The 23,642-nt window shown below is 36.0% G+C and overlaps 1 protein-coding gene across 3 annotated transcripts in view; it reads right to left on the bottom strand.

Moving 5' to 3' along the window:
• The window catches only part of PTPRD (protein tyrosine phosphatase receptor type D), a 2,148,730-nt gene extending 2,125,418 nt beyond the window's left edge, over positions 1-23,312 (bottom strand). For all 3 annotated transcript variants that reach the window (XM_081238160.1, XM_081238163.1, XM_081238162.1), the window contains exon 1: positions 23,061-23,312. The gene's annotated coding sequence lies outside the window, so the exon portion shown is untranslated. The remainder of the gene's footprint in view (positions 1-23,060) is intronic.
• Positions 23,313-23,642: the final 330 nt, after the last annotated feature.

The raw sequence follows: 23,642 nt of genomic DNA, 5'->3' as shown, positions 1-23,642 counted from the left end.
TTTTGTCTTGCTCTGGTTTGAAAGTTTCTTGCAGGAAATAAGAAGCCAAGATGGAAGGGCTTCAGAAATGATTCAAGGAGAGTTATCATCTAGTGGAGAAGCAGATGATATAAAACAGTGCAAACGTGACCCACCTGTTAATGTACATGTAGTCTTATTTACTGCACAGTATAGTGACATTGCCTTTCGGGAGTAGAGAACAAAATCATACCTTGAGAGAAGGACCACTTACCAATCACCCTGAGAAAAAGACTGTAGAAAGTAACCTCCAAGATAGCCCCAATGATCCCAGCCTTCTGGTATTCACCCCCTTTATGATTTCTACCTGTTGTGTGTGGATTGCACTTAGTGACTCAATTCTACTGAATTCAAAGAGGGAGAAGAGATATTCTGTGACTAGGGGACTAAGTCATAAAAGGCAGCATGACATTTCTTTCCTTTGCTCTCTCCCTTACTCTCTCTGTCTCCTGTCTTGTCATGAGCAGTAACAGTGAGCCACATGGCAAGGAATGGAGGCCTCTAGCATAGACCCAGTCAGGTCAGAGTGACAGCATCCCCCCCTCCACCTCTGGTACTTGACTGCAGACTTGTGAGAGACTCAGCCAGAACCATCCTGCTGAAAGCTCCCAGATTCTGGACTCCAGAAGCTCTTAAATATGACTGTTAGTTATTTTAAGCCACTGAGTTTTAGAGTAACTTGTTGAGCAGCAACACATAATTAATACAAGGTCTAACCTAGATCAAAAAATGGGAACTCTAGTGGTGAGCCTTAGATGGAAGTGAGTTAGAAACTTCTTATTCTGATAACACTTCCTAGGAGTTCGGTCTGAAACCCTCAGAAACATATGGTTCAATACTTATGGAAAGGGATCTTATGGCAAAGAATTGTGAGCTAAATGAGGAAGCATCCTACAGTCCCCTGGAGACAAGTCTGAGCCTGTGAACTAAAAGAAATGAAATGGAGCTGCCAACAGTAAGCTACTCTTTAGGTATGCTGAACTGTCATTGTCTCCAAAACTTTAAAAAAGGATGTTTAAAACTACAGCATGGGGCTTCCCTGGTGGCGCAGTGGTTGAGAGTCTGCCTGCCGATGCAGGGGACGCGGGTTCGTGCCCCGGTCTGGGAAGATCCCACATGCCGCAGAGTGGCTGGGCCCGTGAGCCATGGCCGCTGAGCCTGCGCGTCCGGAGCCTGTGCTCCGCAATGGGAGAGGCCACAACAGTGAGAGGCCCGCGTACCGCACAAAAAAAAAAAAAAAAAAAAAACTACAGCATGTGTGACAAAGTGAGAGAGTGGCATGGACATATATACACTACCAAACGTAAAATAGATAGCTAGTGGGAAGCAACTGCATAGCACAGGGAGATCAGCTTGGTGCTTTGTGACCACCTAGTGGGGTGGGGTAGGGAGGGTGGGAGGGAGGGAGACGCAAGAGGGAAGGGATATGGGAACAGATGTATATGTATAACTGATTCACTTTGTTATAAAGCAGAAACTAACACACCATTGTAAAGCAATTATACTCCAATACAGATGTTAAAAAAAACCCAGAAACTACAGCATGGCTTCTTTTTGTGTGAAATTAAGGGGGGGGGTGCTTAATGGTTGAGGGAAAGTGTGAAAAGACAGAACATTACAAATATTGCCTAAGAACAGAGTTATGACCCCAGATACAGGTAACAGCCACACCAGTTACAAGTGGCCAAGCAGTGACCTAATATGTCCTTTGGCAGAATAAAAAGTGACATAGCACTTTGACAAGTGAACCAAATCAGAAAAACATGGACTTGAATTCTAAAATGCTGCTTAAACCTAACAGGAACTACTTGAGGATCTTCTTAAATAAAGATGATAATTCAAAAAGCCCGGAGTGGGGCCTGAGAGTCTGCATTTTGAAGCTTCCAGGTGATATGCATGCCACAGGTCCACAAACTATAATCTGAGTAACAAAGTTTTAGGGTATATGTGACAGTGATTGCCCATGAAGACATAAACAGAGCATTGGAACAGACATTGTTTAAGGCCCCAGATTCCTGCAACTAAAAACATGGAAGCTCAAAGCCATCATTATTTGGATATTATTACAAAAATAACTTTCCTTTATATTTACAGGCTGGTTCAACCTAGACCAACAAGTTTTGTATAGAAAAAGAGAGGGATCTGGAGGTCACCAAGTAGTTTCAGAACCTTGTTTTTGTTCTAAATATGTCTATATTTCTCTACGGATACATCAAGCATAATCCTGCTTCAATATATATGACACACTTCATATTAATACAAAGAGACTGGTAATTCTCTAAGAATTTTGGCAGACAGACAACATTTTGGAACTTGAGCCAAAGAGATTTTAATTAACTATTTTCAAATGAAGGGAAAGCTTGAAGCAAAATATGCATTTCTATTTAAAAAAAAAAAACCCAAACCTAAGCCTATTTGTAACCTTGACTAAATATGTTTTTTTTTCTTATTGCTGAGACAGAAGACACAAAATCTACAATTTGAAATCTTACCTCTATCCAGGAAGGTGCTGCTTTTTTTTTTTTCTTAATTCAAGTCATTTCTCTCTCATTGCCATTAGTGCCCTCTCCTTTGTTTTTAAAAATATACATTCAGTGCATAGCAAAAATCACATTATCATTAAAAGAAGTATTTAGATTTTACTCTTTCTTCCTAAAAAGAAAAATTAAACTCCTTTTTGAGTTGCTTCTATCTTTCCTACTTATTTTGAATTGTGTATATTAGTTGCCATCCATTGTGCAGAATAAGCCTAAACAAGCAGATTATATAATTTCCTTTACTGGCAATTACAGAGGACAGTTTCCTCTAGTTGTGAGAAAGCATGTGTTCTCTACTTTCCTTAAAAATAAATAAAGGAGAAATTAAACTGCACATGTCTTGAGTACAATTCAACTGGATATTGCTTTTTCAGTGCTTTGTAGTGACAGAGGAAATGACTTTTTATATTTCAATCTTCACTCAGTTAAACTCAAAAGAGTAAAGCACCTATAAAATTATGATCACTGATTAATATCAAATCAGTCTAAATGCAAGCAAGGAGCTTAATATAGCAAAAATAAAGTGATGCTATTTATACCTGAATTTGCAGTTAACTTATGTTCTTTGAAGTGCTGATTGCTTTAAGAGAGGCAGATATAAAAATGTCTTCAATAAATTGCTGCATTTCTCAAACAACTTGGTATGTTGTCAGAGTTTTGTGGCTGGCAGCCTAATGAGAACGAATGGCTTACAATCAACGGGGACTGACCCACTTAGTCATTCACACCATCCTTCAAATGGGAGAATGCTTCAGAGATACAAGGTCACACCCTTGCCACAATTATTCTGTCTAATGAGATATCACGAGATGTCTACTAGTTCAAAGGTGTGTGGTAAGGGCAGCTGAGATGAAATATTTTGTATCCTTACACTGAAGTATGGATACACATTTCTGAGTGGGTCTTTGTCACAGTATCAAATTAAATGAAAAATGCCACTTCTTTATGAAATCATTTGCACTTTAAAGAGGTAGAAGTGATACAAATTTTACTTTCATGTTGTCTAGAAGTGGAGAAAAAAAAAAACCCTCAGAAGAGGTTTTTTTTTCCTACAAAAAAGCTCAATGACAGGTTGACTTAATTATTCAAATGGTAATTTTTTATAGTAGATAATTAGATCATATGTTAACCTCGGAATTTAAAATAACCAATTTGCTTACATTGTGTGGTTCTTGTCTAACTCTGTAGAGGTACCATTTTCAGAGTGAAAAATGAGGCTTAGGTCAAATGAAAGCATCCATTAACATATTATTGTCTCCACAGAAATCCATAGGAGTTTATTAATTATCTAGGCAGCTGATCTAAAGAAGTTTTTTTATTGTTAATTGCTAATTAACGAAAATTAATGGTAAAAGTAAATTAAAAAATAAAAACATAGATGAACTATAAAAGATAATGAGGCAATTTACAATTAATTGAATAGTTTTACATGAATTTTCCCTCAAATAACCAATAATTAATTCCAAATAAGCTGGAAAAATCAGTGACAATTCATTAAGCTCTCTTGGCTTTAAATTTCTACAAAGTGAAGCAAACATAACCAAGGCTTTTCAGAAAGATATAATTCCTTCTCAGTTCACTCACCAAATAAGCTGATCTTCCATAGGCAGTTGGGTTTTGCTTTTTGGCTCATTTTGCTGGGTAGCTTCAGGGTCATAACTATGCCTTAAATACAATTTGCCCACATTATTAATAGTTCTGGGAACTTTTTTATTCAATCTGTGGATGTTATTAAGTATTTATATAATAAATTAAAATTAGAATTATGTATGTATCAGTGATAAGCATTAACTAATTTCCAAAGCCCACCTTAGTGTGCATTTTAAAATACTTTCCCTACAAGCTACAGCTACTATATTAAAAAAAAATAAAAAATAAAACCTAGGGCTTCCCTGGTGGCACAGTGGTTGAGAGTCCGCCTCCCGATGCAAGGGACACGGGTTCGTACCCTGGTCCGGGAAGATCCCACATGCCGCGGAGCGGCTGGCCCCGTGAGCCGTGGCCGCTGAGCCTGCGCATCCGGAGCCTGTGCTCCGCAACGGGAGAGGCCACAACAGTGAGAGGCCCGCGTACCGCAAAAAAAAAAAACAACAAAAACCTAATGTACCAAGTGCTTTTTTCCATAATAAATCTAAGATTTTAAAAATTAAGAACATAACATGATGATCTCATGTAATAAGAGATAAAAAATGCATATGCATTAGTCCATTGTATATTAATTAAATACGTTCTATACATTCTAAAAGAGAAAGGATGAGATACTGCCATTACCCCTACCTCTTTATGCATATTATTTGTAGTGTGATTTTAAAAATAATTGAAACTATTTTCCTTTCAAATATTTTCTAATAATCCCTCATAATCACAGTCATATACATACAAACATACACCTTTATTTATACCTACATTTATGTTCTGACTTAATTAATTCTACAAAAACACCTTAAAGGTAAGTAATAGGATTTCTGCTTTACAGATGAGAAAATTGAAGTTTGCTGACATCAGTAACTGGCTGAAGACCAAGAATGTAATAATTAGTAGAGCTAGAATTGATCTGAGTTTCACTATTTCTAAAGCCCAGGTTCCTAATCAATTTAACTATTAAACACTATACTTAAAAATAGTGAAGTGCTTATTTTGTTATCAAATTTGTTAATCATTTATTTTGTTATAGAATGTATATTGAACAAAAAGTTGTCAAAACTTCCCCAAAGCACTTAATTATGTTTATATGTAGCATATACATCACATCCACAGCCACCTGTGTTGGTGTTTGTATGCATATGTATATATATACATATGTGTATATACACACACATGTTTGTTAATCTACTCACGTTTAATGAGTCCATGTCATACACAATTAGATTAGGCCCTCATAGTCTAGCAATTGCTAAGATAATTTTTTTTCTAAAATAATATTTTTTGTGTGGTTATAAACAATGACCAAATTTTAAAGAGAGCATAAAATAAAAGGAAACAAAAATAAGCATAATATTAAAATGATTGTATACTATTTCTTATGGGCTTCATAATTTAATATGTACACTAATTATTTTCGTTAAATGGAGCAGTGGTTAAATTTACCTTTGACTCCAAATTGGGTATAATGGTGAATACCTTGAAGAGCTGGTAAAATGTGAAAAATGAGAAGCTAGTGGTCAAGAATTGAAGTTACAGAAAAATAACTTATTTTGTTAGGAAATGTATAATTTATACATATAAGAATTAGTTAAACTATAAGTTACAAGTCTCACAGTTGTTCAGAGTATTTGAATTTACTATTAGAATAACATTTGGTTACAGGGTATGAGAGTAAGTACAACATGTGCAAACATGATATATCTCACTGGTAATAAAGACCAAGTCCTAGGTAGTATATGTAACTTTTGCCAAGTAAATCAAATCAAACATGAAAAATTTATGAGTGTTTCTAAAAAGAATGACCCAAAAAGGCTAAAGACATTGTATAGCTATCTTTGTATCATGATTATTAAAGGATTTTCTCTAGTTACATCATGGTCTTTGATTTATTTTTTGCTATTATACACAGCAAATGAGACACAAAGTACTGCATGAAAAAACATGCTTCATTACCAACAGCACTGATAATAAGAATATAAAAGGCTCCCTCAAAATTTCTCTTATTTGGGGCCTCCCTGGTGGCGCAGTGGTTGAGAGTCCGCCTGCCGATGCAGGGGATACGGGTTCGTGCCCCGGTCTGGGAGGATCCCATATGCCGCGGAGCGGCTGGGCCCGTGAGCCATGGCCGCTGGGCCTGCGCGTCCGGAGCCTGTGCTCCGCAACGGGAGAGGCCACAACAGTGAGAGGCCCGCATACCACAAAAAGAAAAAAAAAAAAAAAAAAAAAATTTCTCTTATTTGGTGGCAAGATTGTCCATTAAATTATTTAGCATATACATATACACATGTTAAATAGTTTATTTGGTACCGAATAATAATATGTTTGGGGAAGAAACTTGGGGGCAGTCTTTTTAATGCCCTTACTTATTAGCTGTACTATTGGTAATGAAGCATGTCATTACGTGGTACCATGACTGTCCCTGAAGGTTGTTTACAATATGCAGATACATGTGTTAGACAGTTTATTTGGCACCAAATAACATATTTGGGGAAGAAGTTTTGGGGGAGCCCTTTTATGTCCTTGTTTATTATCCATACTATTGGTAACAAAGCATGTTATTACTTGGTACCAAGACTGTCCATTAAAATTTTTAGCACATGCAAATATACTTGTTAAATACTTTATTTATAGCCTGTAGTAATTTAATAACTTATTTGATTTTTTTCTATCCAAAGCAAACTGATAAAAAACTATTCTTTGTATAAACATACATTGAGCACTGTCAGAGTTTCATTCTTCAAATGAATTTACTGAACTAATTCAATGAGTCACCATTTGACTCTATGAAGAAAAATTGGCATTTTATTAACATTGAAATACCAAATCAACAGAAATCAAAAAATGCAGTTGGATTCATTTAAGATCCATTTTAAAATAATGCATGACTTGAAACTTTTTTAAGGCATTAAAACAGCACATTTTAGATTAGAAAATATTTTTAATTAAAGCATCCTGCACTTCAACAGCAAGTTCTATAATGTAACTGCAATGGTAAGCAAAGATTTCATTAACTTCCGCCAGAAGTCGCAGATTTAAGAATATCGGCTGTAATTAGAAAAATTAAAGCTACACTTCAGTATTAATTGAAATTATTAAAGTGTTTACTCTTGCATTATTTATAGCTAGAATGTCAGCAAGAAGCATTTTACACCTTCTCATAAGTAATTCTACAGTGTATATTAACAACATAACATGACTTCCATTGAATATTGAGTCTTTCCAGGTGGGCCTGCTATAAATTATCATTTTATTCTGATTCCCTGGACAACTTCATAAAAATTCTTCACTGGGAAAGCATGAAGACTAATGCATTCCTGATGGATGCGTGTGATGCAAGATTCAGGCATTTGCTGCCCTCATCAAATTTACCAGCAGGATTCACCAGAAACCAAGATAGTCTTATTCAGACAACTGCACTGTGCATGGAGTGACCAGCAAGCCACAGATTGAGGCTCAGTTTTCTAAAGGCAGAAAATTTTACAAAACCAGAAAAGACATGGATTATAACTGTAAAGTATCAATTCTATGTTTTTATTAACTCATTCTTTGATTTCATCTCAGACACTGTACTCATTTTTATCATAAGTATTACATATTTTGAATTTCTTAGCTCAAAGTAGATGTGTCTTCAGAAAAAGGAATTGACCTACTGTCATAATTTAAAGCAAATAAGACTCAGCCCATGATTTCTGTTCGTGAGCTCAACCCACACAGCACAGATAAATTCACTATCATGGATGGAAAATGGAGGTTAAAAAGAAAAATTAGCTGCAACAATTTAGCAATCTTCTTTAAAGTTTTACATTTTTAGGTGATTCTCTGTATAAAATAAATTAAAATTTTACAGAAGTCCAGACACATTCTTTATTGCACAGTAGTCTGAAATGGCAGTTAAGTTACCTGGGTTCTAATTTCACATTTAATTCTGAAAAAATAATTATAAAAACTTGGTATTGAATATCATGGAGCCTCTTGTTCATTATTAGTAATATTAAATGTTTTCACCTAGACTTTTTCTTGCTAATCCAAACAACAGAATAGATGACAAAACATCTCAACTACCTATTCTTGATTCAGAGTATAGAAAAATTGTGCAAGATATAAAGAAAAGAAGGGAGACAATGTAAGTTCTCACCAATTTTTTTATAAGACGTAAATAACTAAAGTGGAGAATACTAACTCCTTCAGTATCTGTTTTCCTCTTCCTCCTTTTAATAGAAGCAACTCCCCAATTTAGCTAGGTACCTGGCCACCCAGCTAGGCACTACATTTCCCAGCTTCCCCTGCAGCCAGATATGACCATATGACTAGATTCAATGGGACTGGAATGGAAATTCCCTTAAAGCAATGCTGTTTCCCATAACTTCCTATCTATTTATTATCTAAATTTGACCCTGAAGATAAGGACTCCTCTCTAGGTAGTGGCTGAGCAGCAAGATGGAAGAAACCTGGGTACATGAATGTCCTTGTGAAACAAATGTCATCCCATCAGCCTGGGCCACTCAACTGAGGACTGTTATTTAAGAAAAATATTACTATTTCATTTCAGATACTTTGTTTTGGGGTCACACAGTTATAAAGGTTTAGTGTGTAATCTAACTTGTACAATGTTGAATGCTGACTCTTTATAATTATCTACTACTGGTTTATTTTTTGAAGTGTACCATCTGGGTTAATAAGTACTTTAAATTCATTTAAATTTAAATCAATTAGGAATACCGATAGATGAGCCAAAATGTGGGCAATGGGCTCTAGAATTCTTAGATTGGTTACTCTACGGGAAAAGACAAACAAATGAACAACCAACTGCTTACCAGGACAAATACTGCAACTTTTTTTCAAAGTTCGGTCATGAATATTGTATAATTTTCCAAACTATTCCAGTGATCACGTGGCTGTTAAGTTACTTAATCAGAGAACTCAATTCTGAGATTTTGCATAGATCGCAATAACTCAAGATCACTCTCTTTTCCAAAAAAATAGGCGTTTTTTTCCCCTTCAGTTTTGTGACTTTTTCAGCAATAACATCTTGATTCTTTCCTCTTCTACTCAGCTTTCCCCCTTCCCAGTCCTTCCAATCTCCCCAACAGATCAGACTCAAAAATTATCAGCTTTAGTTACTGATACAAAGAAGCAGATCCAATAAAATGGGTTCTTTAGACCACAGAAATATATTAATATGGACCCAATCAATAGTTTTGCAGTCATCACATTATTTTGGATGTGTAGTCTAAAAAGGGGTTCATGCAATATATTCAAAGGTCACTAAAAATGCAGACATGGAAGCTGTGATTACATACTTACTTCATCTTATGATATATCACTTTAAAATCTGGGGTACCTTTCCTAAGACAAAATGGATTTAAAAATCAATGATTTTTTTCAAGCCCTTGTAAAAACAAATTTCCTTAAAAAAGAATTTCTACCTGGTAATTCAACAGAAAAGCAGTCATATGTTATCTAAATATCCAACAAAGGTTTTTTGGAAGTTCTTAATATCAAAGCTACATTGTAAAAACATATCATGAACTGTTTCCCTTTTTGATCTGCAACATTCTCTTCAAGACAGATTTCATGTTATACAATGTGTGCCACGATCCTGGAAAGTGCACCCAAATTCTTAAGATTGATGACAGTAACTACATACATGCCATACCCAACAGATGTTACAGTAGCATTTCCAGCAACAAAGACCTGGAGCCCAGCCAAGCTGTGAGCAGCAGAGTCTGTTCTTATGAGGGCTGGGCTACAGTAAGAAACCCACACAGTTCCAGGATGGTAAGCCAAAGGAGGCTGACCACTTTGGAGTTGGCAGGGGAAACACAACATAAAATTTTGCTAGAGATCATTACTTTGTATGGCAGATACTGGCCGCTGCTGGGAAGCAACAGAAAATTGATTGATTTGATGTGTAGAAATAATATAGTAGGTGGTTCATCTTGAGCAAAGCCACAAAAAGAAAGAAGTCCCTCAAATTTGGCATTCTATTGTATATATGTCATTGGCTGGAAAGGATACTCATGATACTCTGAAATCAGATTCAAAATTAGTGTCTGAAGGACACATACATGTAATAGTGCAAAATTTGAGAAATCTCTTCAACAAGGAAAAAGCAATTATAAATCATCATCATTATCATTTTCATCATAAGCTACCTAAATTATTCAGTTGTTAACTTTAATGTGTTTATATGGCTTTATTATAGAGTACATACTGCAGCAGGGGAGAAGGCAAGAAATAATGATGAAAAGGTTGCAATCTGAGTCAGGAAGGTCCATTTATGGCACACTAAGTTTTCCTTTTAACATTACACTCTAGGCAATAAAGAATCTTTTAACGCTTTAAGCATGATCAGATTTGCATTTTGAAAAAAAAAATCTTTTGGTGGCAGAGAAAAGAATAGAGGAGATAAGGTAGAAGTGGGAAGACAGGAAGTAGTCATCCAGGTAAGGTTTGTGCTATGGAGTGAATGTTGCATCCTTCCAAAATTCTTATGTTGAAATCTATTCCCCCATGCGATGGTATATGGAAGTGGGACTTTTAGGAGGTGTAGGTCATGAAGGTAGAGCCATCATGAATGGAATTAGTGCCCTTACAAAGAGATTGCGGGGAGTTCCCCTGCCCTTTCCACCATGTGAGAATACAGCAGGAAGAAGGCTGTTTACTAACCAAGAAATGGGCTCTAACCAGACACCAAAACTGCCAGCACCTTGACCTTGGACATGCCAGCTTCCAAAACTGTGAGGAATAAATTTCTGTTGTTTATAAGCTACCTAGTCTATGGTATTTTTGTTATAGCAGCCTGAATGGAATATGACAATTTGGTAAGACCCTGAAGCAAAATTATGGCATGGGGGAAATTTTAGTAAATAATACAGGGTGGGCCTGACAGAGCTTGGTCACCGATAGTTATCATTTTTGTGGTAGGACCCCACTGAGATAAAGGTGGATGCTTGCACAAATTTGATGAGACAACCCAGACCTTTAAAAAACTTTACTCTCTTGAAGTTGCAGATTCTGCTTATTTTAGCTAATTTTCTGCACCTATTACATTTGTTTGCCTACAGAGATCTAATCCAAGGTATCTTGTACAACCCATACTGTATATGCAAATTATACTGTATATAATGAGTATATTCCATTTTAATAATAATTAGGACTACCCATTTAAAAACACTTTGGATCTGAAGATTATGTCTTCTTTGTTCATAAATCAAAAGAAATAAAAAGATAATATTGCCAATGTGTGAAAGAGTCCAGGGTTTCTTTGTTTTTTATTCTTGACCACTGCTCCTCCTCCAAGCCTTGCAGGGACAGAAGGCCAAACCCTTGCTTGTAACAAGCATTTTAACAGTTTAGCAGTCCTACAAAGGTCTCCAGGGGACAAGTTTGCATCACAGAACTGCCCAGTCTGGCACATTTTCTACTCCTCAATTCTCACTTAGAAAGGAAAATCCATTGAATTTTCTTGGCAAGTAATCAGAACACCTTAAGGAGGAAAGACTTTAGGAAGACCTTGGGGGGAAAAGATAAACCAATAAACTTGTTCATTAAGTGTTTCCATATCTTTCACACCTGAAAGGAAGAGGTTTGTGCCTCTTGAAATATGAGTCATAAAATAACTTTAACTTTCTATTTTTGGTATTATATATTTCCCCCAATATAGGGAACATGCAATTTTTTGTATATGCTTTGCCATCTTGTGTTATTAATTAAAATTATAACTTGACAAATGTATAGCTAATATTTTATTTAGTTTGATTTTTAAAACATCACAAATTTCTGATAATTTTACAGAACATCTAAGATATTTCTCCTGTCCTTTCAAAATTAGGGCACCAGATTTCCACCAATAAGCATCGACCATTTCTCATATATTAGAAACCAAATAAATGTTTACTAAGATTATTTTATTCAACCTTTTTAAATTTGGTTAATGTACAATGTACAGGTAATAATTTAACTTTTCAATTCTTATAATCTAAAAATTAAATCATGATTTATGCTGTAACTCATATTCCCTCAATTTAAGTTTCAAGTAAGCAGTCATGCAAAAATTCAAGAAAAGTGATCAACACACTGGAAAAAAAAGAAAAGCAAAAGTAGTTTACTGGGCTTCACTGGTGGCACTGTGGTTGAGAGTCCACCTGCTGATGCAGGGGACACGGGTTCGTGCCCTGGTCCAGGAGGATCCCGTGTGCCACGGAGCGGCTGGGCCCGTGAGCCATGGCCGCTGAGCCTGAGCTTCCAGAGCCTGTGCTCCGCAATGGGAGAGGCCACAACAGTGAGAAGCCCGCGTACAGCAACCCCTCCAAAAAAAAACAAAAAACAAACAAACAAACAACAAAAAATGTAGTTTACTATTGCCATCAAATGAATTTTACAATGAATTTAATCCAATGTGATGCAATGGTGTAAATAATACCCAGACTACATGGCAATGAGACATAAATAGTAAGAGTTCCCAAAAATAATTGTAATTAAAATGACTCTTACAGGACCAATTTTTGGTTTTCCTCTTCTTAATTTCTTTACTGCTTATAATCAGCAACACTTATATTATACTTTGTACCAGTTAGTTATGCCAGTCTCATGTCATTATCATGGGAAACATTCATTAAAGTACTGGTAGATGGGGCACTCTTGACCCTAAATCTTACTCCATGGTACATCCTGAGCTCATCTTCCCTGCCTTTTCTTTTCTTTTTTTTTTTTTTTTTTTTTGCGGTACGCGGGCCTCTCACTGTTGTGGCCTCTCCCATTGCGGAGCACAGGCTCTGGACGCGCAGGCTCAGCGGCCATGGCTCACGGGCCCAGCCGCTCCGCGGCATGTGGGATCCTCCCAGACCGGGGCACGAACCCGTGTCCCCTGCATTGGCAGGCGGACTCTCAACCACTGCACCACCAGGGAAGCCCATTCCCTGCCTTTTCATTTCTATTCCTCTATGCCTTCTACATAAGACAAACTGACTCAAATATCTTGGTTGATTCTCAAAAATTGTGGCTCTTGGTCACCAGTCACTAAGTGTAACAAGGTATGTAAAAAGCTGATACAGCATAAAATCTATGGCCAAGAAGGGGGCCTGCCTGTTTGGTGGGAACCACCTTGCTCAACCTACTCCTGAGAAGGGACCTGAGCTTGGAGGGACACCACTGGCAAAAACAGAGAGCACATCAGGTTCTCTTTCTACCAGATCAACACTCTCCAAGGAAGAAAAGAAATAGACACTACTATATATAAAATAGATACCTAATAAGGACCTACTGTGTAGCACAGGGAACTCTATTCAGTACTCTGTAATGACCTATATCGGAAAAGAATCTAAAAAGGCGTAGGTATATGTATATATATATAACTGATTCACTTTGCTGTACAGCAGAAACTAACACAACATTGTAAATCAACTATTCTCCAATAAAAAAAATTTTTAAAAAAGAAAAGAAAAGGAATACACTCTAAAGCATTTGCACAGTCCTTACCCACTCAACTTTGGCAAGAGCTATCTAGAGATAGTTGGCCTTGGTGTGATTTGTCCTCACTTCTTTGTTTCCCTGAGCAACACTTTCACAATGTTCCATTCCTGTATGTTATCATTTACTTACAATAATTTGTGTTGGCTTCATTTTAGAGGAATTGTATCATAAAAGCAAAGCTGGGATATCTCATGTTTTCCACATTTGATATATAAAACCTATGTGATTGTGGAATTCTTATATACTAATGTTGTACATATGGGAGAACATATTATAAATCTATGTCAAAATGTCAATATAGCAAAGTGGTTTAAAATGTGGGATGTGCAGGCAGAGCACAAAGGTGCTTCACTTGATATGCTACAATGGGAAAATTTCCCTTGCTTCTATGCACTTTAGTTTCCTCATCTGTAAATTAAAGATAATAACTGTACTGATTCCATGGGGCTGAGGTGAGAATAAATGAGTTAATGCCCATGAAGCACTTAAAATACTGACTGGCATACATTAAAGAGTCAATAAATGTTAGCTATTATTATCACCTTCTATCTTAAGGTTTTTTCAGAGCTCATAAGAAGATTCCACAGAACCAAAAAATTCCAAAACCCATGATGCCATCACTGATTAGGGGAAAAAAATGCTTCTTTCTTTTAATGTAATAAGAAGTGATGACTAGAACCATAAGAAGTGATGGACTAGTTATGAAATGTAGATTGTTATATCGATGAGAGCGATGCCTGAGAGGTAAGGGAACTGAACAATACAAACAATGGTGTAATTTATTACCAAATCTTAACAATATACACTTTTATATTCTCACATGACCAACAGAGTCATCCCTGTGTAACTGTGGCACCAGGTTCCTATTAAGATCAAAGGAAATGAGCAAAAAAGGGAAACTTGGCAGTAGAAATAGAAATGGTAAGAGATACTCAATTCCTACTGAATAAGGGAGAAAGGAAGCCTGCTCTAGTAGGCAACACATGATCTCTTCTGACCTAGCTCCATAAATGGATTCGTCTCCAGGTTCAGCCTATAACATTTCACACCAAAACAAATATTGCCTGAAATTTCTTTCTCTGAAAACAGCATATATATAAACACACACACAGAGCATATATATATATATATATATATATATATATATATATAGTCAATATAATATATATATATATGTTACAATTAGAATATTTCTTTAGATGTACTACTTCAAAAAGCCAGTAAGTATCAATGTGTCTTAGGAAATGTGTAATTTATGTTATTAAATCTGGCAACTTTCCACAATGGAGGTGGTCTATGGGAAAAAAGAAAGCACCAAAAAAAAAAACAAAAAAAAACAAAAAAAACAAGAGGAAGGCATGCCATCCTGAGGGGCAGGTAAATGAGACACTGAAGTGCTGAATTCAATCCTGAGAGCACACAATTCTACCACAAGAAAGCCCTGTTGTCTTGAACCACACAGGTATAAATGATGAGGCTAAGACATGTCTTACAGAGCTAACCACATATATTTCCTAGGAGAAAACAAATGGATAGCGCAAATGACACAGAATGAACACATCCATTCAGAGGAGAAGCCACCAGACATCCTTACACACTAAAATTACAAGCAATGATCCACTGAAATAAATACCATTAATAAATATTAATTAAGAACTAAGTGAGTATATTATAAAATAAAATAGAAAATAACAAATGATGGGAAGATACTTTCTTATCTTTCTAATGCACATAGTCCAGCATTAAAATTTAGAAATGTAAAAATTTCCTTGAAGGTGAAACAATATTCTATCTCAGGACAGTTTTTCAAATATTATTGTTGAGTAGTACAGTATCTTTGATAAGGGCTCTTAAGGAGACTAAAAACAGAAACTCTTTAAAATTAAATTATAAACTAAAGAAATCAAGAGGTGAATTTATGGTAACTTTTTAACTCCAAGGATATCTAACAATCCAAGTCAGTTTCTAAAAATTTAAATTACACTTTTGTCTTCCTCTTTGGTTATTTGATCCAAAGTACATATTATAAGACCGCTTATGAAAATAAGCCACACATCAAAATGTACAGGTAGAATTTCCTCTCTTTTTCTCTGTTCTCTTTCCCAGTAAAACCAATACACTTCTCCAATGATGCTTTGGTTACAACTGAAACAACACGATCCTTGACTATAACTTGTATTGTATCCCATGAATTTGGAAATACAAGGGATTGGTACATGGACTATAAACTGCTACAGTGGTCTGGAGATTTATTTGTGTTTTCCATATCTTGTCAATATGAGGAGGGTAGAGTGATACGCTTATCATACCCTACTGCCTGCCTCTCTGGAACTTTGGAGAGTGGGGAACATGACCAATTAGTATTGGAGTAATACTGCTTTGAAGATGCTGAAAGATGTCAAGTTTGCAGTGGAATACAGCATAGGCTACAGCTGCTACATAAGCAAAAAGGATTCCACCCAGCTTCTAAAAGAGATGCCTCTGACTCAGGATGACAGCCAATGAGCAGGGGGAGATGATAAAAGAAGCCATGTACCGAGAAATTTTCCTGTGATTTAAGAGAAGAGATTCTTTAGGGAGATTACATTTTCTCCATGGAATAATAATAAAAAAAATGATAATGGGGAAACATTTCATAAGAATATAAGATGGTCGCAATTTGGACAATTTTATCTTGCTACCTTACGAGTGTTTACTCAGCGTTGCTTGGCACACTGGAGACAATAAATATTTGGGGATCAAGTGTTATATGGGTTATGCCGCCATGTGGTACATATTGCATAATCCTGACTAGTGATTCTGACTTGAAAATATATCCAAACTGGGAAACAGAAGAGAATGTAACTTCTAGGAGTAGTGCATACGGTGCCTGTATTTTCCTGTCCTTGATTTTTGTGGCAAAATCAAAGCAGGATTAATACAGATCAGGAACTGATAAACTAACCTCCTTAACAGTTCCAGATGGATACAAGGTAGCAATGGCAAAACCTGGGACTATGGCACAGTGAAGGTATGAGCCAGATTCCCTGTTAATCTGATGACCATTTACTCCAAGGTGAAAAGTCATATCTCAAAGTCTGAAATCAATTTGTGGGAAGAATAAAAAGTGGAAGAATATGGCTTCTAAGGCAAGATTAACAATTCTCTCCTTTCTTCCATCCTCTCCACTCTACATCCTTCATTCTACCTCTAAGTAGAATTTATGATCTTGATCCTAAAGATTCTAGGTCACTGTACTTGGACAACATCTCAGGGATACAGCATGGATGAGTATTTTTTTTTCCTACCTAAATAAATATCTTGGACAAGTGGCCTAGACCAGTTCATTTAAAAATAGGAAACACTCTATTGCTCTTATTTTTTCTTGGTCTGTATTCTAAATTAACCTTTCCTCGAACTGGAAGGTAGCTATGTTCTAGGCCTTTGTCCCAAGACAATCTAATGAAAGAAACAGGAGTATATCCTACGATACAAATCCCATAATACATGTGTTTAGTGGGTAAGTAGTAAAGAGGTCTATGTGCACACATGCTTGCCAGGCTTTGTTCTCTGTTCTTGTAGCTGCTGAAAAGGTCTACTTTTCAACAGTACAAACTATATTGGAGAAATATAACTTTGAGTAGTCTTTGAAAAGTATAATTCACAGGGGTCCCAATACAATAAATGCATTAACAGACTTGTGTAGCTGATTGCTTACATATTTGCATTCTTAAAATAGATTTTTTTAAAAGTTCACTAATTCTGCATTTAAGTGTAATATTTTTTGTTCTTTGACAAAGTAAATGAGACAGCATCATATATGCTGTCATATATGCAATGAATCTTACAACAAGGCATTCCAGTTAAAATTAGACACATTTAATTTGAGGTTAAAGATGGCTGCTTTTAAGTCACCAACCATGTTATAATCAAATATGAATTTGTTCCTTTCCTTTTTTAGCACCTAATATAAGTACATACACTTAACCAGGTAAGTAAGGTCCATAATAGCACATGTAAAAGAACAGCAATTATGTTCTCTGCAATACTATACATCTCAACCTTAAGAATATTTAATTATTATAATGTGGTATTTAGAAAATATATGAAATTATTACAAGGCAGAAGGCGTTGGTAATATGGTATATTGTTGAAATTTCATTTGATTTAAGGACGAAACAGAGAGCAATTTGATACAGTGCACCCTAACATATGTTCTCTTTGACTACTCAATTATTGTATATACACTTCTAAAATTTTTAAGCACACTATTTTCACTAATTTCCATCTTGAACAGATGTATTTAAACACACACACATACACACGGGCACACATGCAAATACACACAAAGAAAAGCAAATACACTCTCTATCATTAATCAGCCATAATTTGCATTCAAAAGTAAACACATTTTAAATATAGCATGATCTCCCGGTCTCCCATGATTTAAAACATAAAACATTTATAAAAATATAGGTCACTTGCTACCATTCAGAGATTTCTGTCAGAAAAGGAAAGGACTGGGCACACTGATTTTCTTAGAGGGGAGGAAGTTTCCAATTTCATCAGTTATATAACATGAATTGTATCTAGATAAATTGTATCTACAATTTTTAACTGTATAAATTATTGGCTTTTTCCATTTTAAAAAGAGCACTTAAAATTAACACCATATGTATTCTTTCTCTGTGTTCATTTTCCATGATGAGAAGTTTGATCACTATAAAATATTTTTAAATGAAATGTATCCTACATCATCAATGAGATTTTTTAACTTATAATTTACTAACAGGTATATAAATGACTGTCCGTGTGTTTTCTTGCCCATGTAGTATCTTAGATAGTATTGCTCTGTGACGGAAAGCCTCTCTGTGAACTTCGGAAATTTATGTCACCTTTATAGTTTTTAATCTTTGAAGTCTTTAGTTTTGTCTTTAAAATATAGGGGTTGAAATAAATTTTTCTATGGTTTCTTCTAGCTGTGACATCTATAACAGGTATCACAGAAAAAAATATGAGTTGACTTCAATTGTGCATATTTATCTAAACGTTACATTGTAAGATAGCTTACATGAAGTAATTAAGAGAAGTAAAAAGGATGTCAAAAGAGACTAAGCAATTCCTCTTATTTTTATCTTCTCATACCCTCTAGTATTGAATAGAGTAACAAATCCAAAAACACTTATTTATACAATATTCTTTCAGTAGCAAGAGGGAAGGGTGATTTAGAGAAAATTTAATCAACCCCCTTCCTTCCATAATCTCCATCCTCCTCCTTTAAAACCACTCCAAATAAACATTCAGTCTACATAGCAACAGTGTCCAAGCACTTCCAACATGGCTTCAGAACAATTTCCTTAGCCATCCTTCAAACAAGATGGCTGCCCCAACCCTTACATAGATTCTCAAGCTGCCATAGTGTAATTCAACAATTTGCTAAACACTAATATTAACTATATTAGTAATTACATTAGCTTGTTTCTCAGATTTTGTTATTGAAATATTCTCAAACTGTAGGCCCATTTCTCTACAGAGAAGAAAACCCAGGTACAGAGAGTCCAGGTTACCTCCCTGGGGTCACACAGCCAATTATAACAGTGAGAGGAAAACTCAAAACTTCTGATTCTACAATCACATAAATGTTCACTTTGTAGGTAATGTTCATTTTTGGTTTTTCATTCATTTTCCTTTATTCAACACGTTTTTAAAGGGTTTGAAGAAACATAACCATTATTGCAAGTACAGTTAACATATGCATTGTTTAACTGTACCAGTGGAAATCCATTTATTCTTCATGGATGGCAAATTGCTTTTGAAAAGCCTGATTAAAACTGACTGAACTGACAGTAGTCATAAAAAAATTGCATTTAAATATATAAGGAGATAAATGAATTCAAAATGTACTCAACTGGATACAAAATCCAATTCATCCAATATTCACCATAACTTTTAAATTAGCATTATCAAATATATATTTTCATATAATTTGCATTGCTAAAGTTTATTAAATTTAGTATAAGTGTAAGTCCAAAAAGACATAACTGAAATTGAGGTATTTTCTCCAAACAACAGAGGAATCTTAGTTATTTGTGGTATTAAATTTGAGATTCATAGATAAAGACATATTGATAGATATTCAATTAGGCAATTTTGAAAGTCACATATTTTTCAGAAATGTCTAAAAAGAAGATTTTGGATGGGTGAATTTGAAAAGTGTAGCATGCATTTCAGGCCACCTGCTCTCAGATTACCATATAAAATCCATCCATTCCCCACCTACTCCCATAAGCCAGGCCTAGAAATGCAGAGGTATCAGAAGTTACATCAATATTACTTTTCTAACAGCAAAACAATTTACACCAGTGGTAGCCACAACTGTCATGTGCACTAATAGCCATTCCTAAAATTTCAACATAGTATCCAGCTAATTATTTTATATAAACCAGCAATATTTTAGCTTTTCTCTTACACTTAACCTCACTAAAGAAAAATGTCCTTTGCCCTTGCAGGTTGCATCTGCACCCTACTAGTAGTACACAGGAGACAAAGGATGTCATTTCATAGAGGGAAAAACAAAGTAATTTTTAACCACAGTTTAGCCTTCCAAAATCACATCTACTTAACAATGTCTTACTTTCTAAATTAAAAGTTTTAAGAAAATAATAATCACATTTAAGAGTTCCTTAAAATGTAAGACCATGTGGTGTACAAAACCACCTTTAAGTTATGATAGTTACAGGACTACACCTGTAAATGCTACGTTAATATTAAGAGAAAGAAAAGTATGTCTGCCCTCACCAACTGCAATTGTAAGCAAATGCAGGTATACAGCACTTTACTAGTAAGAACTCCTTTAGTAAGCACATGTTTAGAGGAATTAATCATTCATTCCCTGTAGACTGCTTATGTATTTCATAGGGCCATTATCTGATCTGAATAACAAGAACAATTGCATAATAAAACACATTACTGCTGACATTAGCAACTTTCTTTTTTCAACTTTCAAGTTGCAACCACCTCTGTATTGCACAAAAAGCTGGTGGCAAAAAAACCTGACAACTGAATCGCCCCATCCAGCTTTGACTTTTTTCTCTCTTATTACATAGAGACAGTGATCAAATATAATATTTGCAAGCTTTACTAGAAATGGTTTTATTTCAGGCTATCTTCCTCAGCACTATGACATAATTAGAGACAGAATCTGTGTCAGATTAGTTTTCACGTTAAGTGTAAATCTCTCAGAAATTCAAACAGGATGAAGAATTCTGTCATGTCTTTTCTTCTGTGGAATATGTGTCTAACAGTAATATAGGTAATAACATGTTTGAACCACTCTTAAATTTGACTACCTCAGTAGAAAATCACCTTTTATTTTTCAATAATTATTTTTTCAAACATCAAGTATGCTTTCAGATATTTGAGGTCACAAATAAGTAGAGGTCATTTGCTATAATCCACATCTGATCAACCAAAGGCTTCATTTTAAATTATTTAAATTCACTTTAAACCAATGATAGAAATGGCAGCTGAGAGAAGTAATACGTCTAAGAAAACACATTTGGATAGAAAATAAAGTAATATAGAAGAAACAATGATATATCTATCCAAAATGATTTCCACGTATGGTAACTTCATGTCAACAAATTCATCAACTGTCCTACTGTTATTTCATTACCTCCAAAACTTATGCCCCAAGATATTCAGAGCTTCTGATATTGAATAACCATAACAACTCTAAAAAGAGCTTTCCCTTTTTTATACCACTGTACATTAGTTCACTCTTAAATTTTTAAAAATCAATGCCAAATGAATTTAGCTGCTTTTATATATTTACTTGAGTAAATATAAAGGTAATTGTTTTTCACTTTACCATCATCAGAAACTAAATATAAGAAAACCCTCAGGTATTATTTGATAGTAAGGTGCTTTGTTAAAAATAATCTGTGAGATAAGTGATTTTAATTTTCAGTCTGGTTTCTAACTCTTCAAAGGATTTGATTAGAAAAGTGTATATTATACTAACACAGAAAGTTGAAAGTTAAAGATAAAACAGAAGAACTTTTCCTAATCACTATTCTACACTAGTCAGTATGAGTGCTATTATGTCAAAGAAGTTTTAATTTGTTAAAAATCACCTCTGTTTTAACTAAACTGCAATTCCTACTGTATCTACTGTATATGTAACAATGCAAGAAGAATTAGATTCAGAATCCATTTGGCAGTGATAAAGGAAAAAAAATGCTGAAATGTTATTGATTCTCTCCCTCTTGTGCAAAACAGACTGACTCAACTATATTTTTCCTGACATAACACAAAGGTTTTATTTAGATATTACAAAATACTGGCAAATGTTAGACTGTATATATCTCTCTTTTTTTAAATTTTAAGATATTAACCCTTTCACAGAGAGAGGAAGAGTGTCCTACTTGTTTTTACAGAAATGCTGCAGCTACTGACATGGTAATGTTAGCCCCAAGAGGAATACCACCTGCAAAAGTTTTTGATGCAGAGATATTCAGCCCTAGGAGACACCTTACACCTGTCACTGGCTGCTGAGCCCCTGTCACAATTTATAACCTGCTGTGTCAAAGTCACAGCCTCAGCTCCTGCCCTCTCCAAAACATTTTTCACATTCCCTCACCAAATTAATTTCATCCAGTTTTTTACAAACTAGGCTAAAATTCCCAGATTTTCTTCCACATCTCCTCTACCTACAAGTATAAAGAAACCTCAGCAGGGTTTTATTCCAGTTTTTCAAACCACTTATATTAACTTTCTCTTGACCCAATTTTTTCTTTTTCTTTTTTTTTTTTTAACAAGCTCTCTTCAGAACCAAAGATAAAACAAGCAACCAAGTGAAGTCAGAGAAGGATGAGAGTTGCTGTGGATTAAGGCTGAGGTTGAAGCTAGCAGTAGAAGGGAACCAGTGGGGTTAGAATGCTCAAGCTTTTTTTAAGGAAACCATCCTTAAATCTTAGAACCAGCTAACGTTTCACAAACCAGGCTTCCCATAGCCCCTGAACAATCAGCGTTAAAAAAAATCGGATTCCCAGCAAGCCTGCCCATACTGAAGTCTGCTGAATGCAATGGTCTTCCAAAAAAGAGAGAGAGAGAGAAGAACGGAAGAAAGAGAAAGAAAGAAGAACGGAAGAAAGAAAGAGAAAAAGAAGGAAAGAAAGAAAGAAAGAAAGAAAGAAAGAAAGAAAGAAAGAAAGAAAGAAAGAAAGAAAGAAAGAAAGAAAGAGAGCTTAGCAAACCACTTCTCAATTAAGAACTAGTGAAGTTATATAAATCAACTTCTTCCCCGGTAAAACGAAAAAACTGCCCGCCCATACCATCGGGGGAAAAGCATTCATTCAGCATAAGCCTCAATTTAAGACAAGAAATACAGAAGCACAGTTTACTTACTAAAGTAGCCGCTCCAGTCCTCCTTGGAAAGCCTGAGGAGTCTTCTCGTTTCTCCCCTACCAGTCAAATAAAGAATTGTCTTTCTATTCCACACAGGCCCAGAATAAACTGCAAGAAAGAACAGCACAAGAACAGCCGCCCGTCGGGCTTTGGCTTTGGTCGGATGCTTCGGGTTCTGATTGTTTCAAAAGTGGGGTCTTCTTTTCGGGAGGGAGGGGGGCGAAGACAGGAGAAAATGAGGGCGTTCCGCAAGCTCGCCGGGGTCCTACAAATTATTCTGAAGGCAAAGTACCTGCACTCTCCCCGCGGAGGCTGCCTGTCAGCGCCGCGCTGAGGGGAGACGCCGAGGGGGAGGAGCAGCCGGAGGGCTCGGGCTGGGAGGGAGCGCGGGGCGGGGAGGCCGGCGAGCGGCTGGCGGAGAAGCCGGGGGGCCAGCCGCCGTCAGGGCGAGGCGCTGCCCCACGCGCTCGGGCCGCCGGGTGTGGGCGCGGCGGGGCAGGGAGCCGAGGCGGCGGGCATCTCCCGGCAGCTCCCGCACTGGCCGGCTCGCTCGCGCTCCCTCTTGCTCCCGCTCGCACACAC

The sequence above is a fragment of the Mesoplodon bidens genome (assembly GCF_964165515.1).
Source record: "Mesoplodon bidens genome assembly, chromosome: 6".
NCBI classification, from domain to species: Eukaryota; Metazoa; Chordata; class Mammalia; order Artiodactyla; family Ziphiidae; genus Mesoplodon; species Mesoplodon bidens.
Note: the sequence above shows the minus strand (reverse complement) of the source record. Positions and strands in the feature narration are given on the sequence as shown.